We start from the raw sequence: 339 nt of genomic DNA, 5'->3' as shown, positions 1-339 counted from the left end.
CAGAGAGGGGGAGGCAGCAGGCAGGAAGGGAGTGAGGGGACTGGGGAGGCAGGAGAACATGAGCCAGGTGGACCCAAAGTGGTGGTGGGGGGGGTGGAGTGGGGTCAGACCCAAAGTGGTGGGGGGCTAGGGGGAACAGTATTGGACCTGAAGTGGCAGGGTGGAGTAGGGGTGCAGCGGGGTCAGACCCGAAGCTGTGGGTAGGTGAGGGGGAGGAATGGGGTTGGATCTGATTTGGCGAGGGGTTGGGGATGCAGTGGCATTGGAGCCAAAGCAGCGGGGGAGTGAGGGGGGAGTGGGGTTGGACCCAAAGCAATGAGGAGGAGAGGAGGTGCAGTA

General features: G+C 63.1%; 1 protein-coding gene across 2 annotated transcripts in view; it reads left to right on the top strand.

Annotated features, from left to right (window-relative positions):
- ABCC4 (ATP binding cassette subfamily C member 4) overlaps positions 1-339 on the top strand; it is a 351,018-nt gene that overhangs the window by 5,410 nt on the left and 345,269 nt on the right. The window lies entirely within an intron of this gene.

This window comes from Gavialis gangeticus, unplaced genomic scaffold (genome assembly GCF_001723915.1).
Source record: "Gavialis gangeticus isolate Ggan-Ray unplaced genomic scaffold, GavGan_comp1, whole genome shotgun sequence".
Classification (NCBI taxonomy): Eukaryota; Metazoa; Chordata; order Crocodylia; family Gavialidae; genus Gavialis; species Gavialis gangeticus.
The sequence above is the reverse complement of the archived record's forward strand: the minus strand, read 5'-3'. Positions and strand labels throughout refer to the sequence as shown.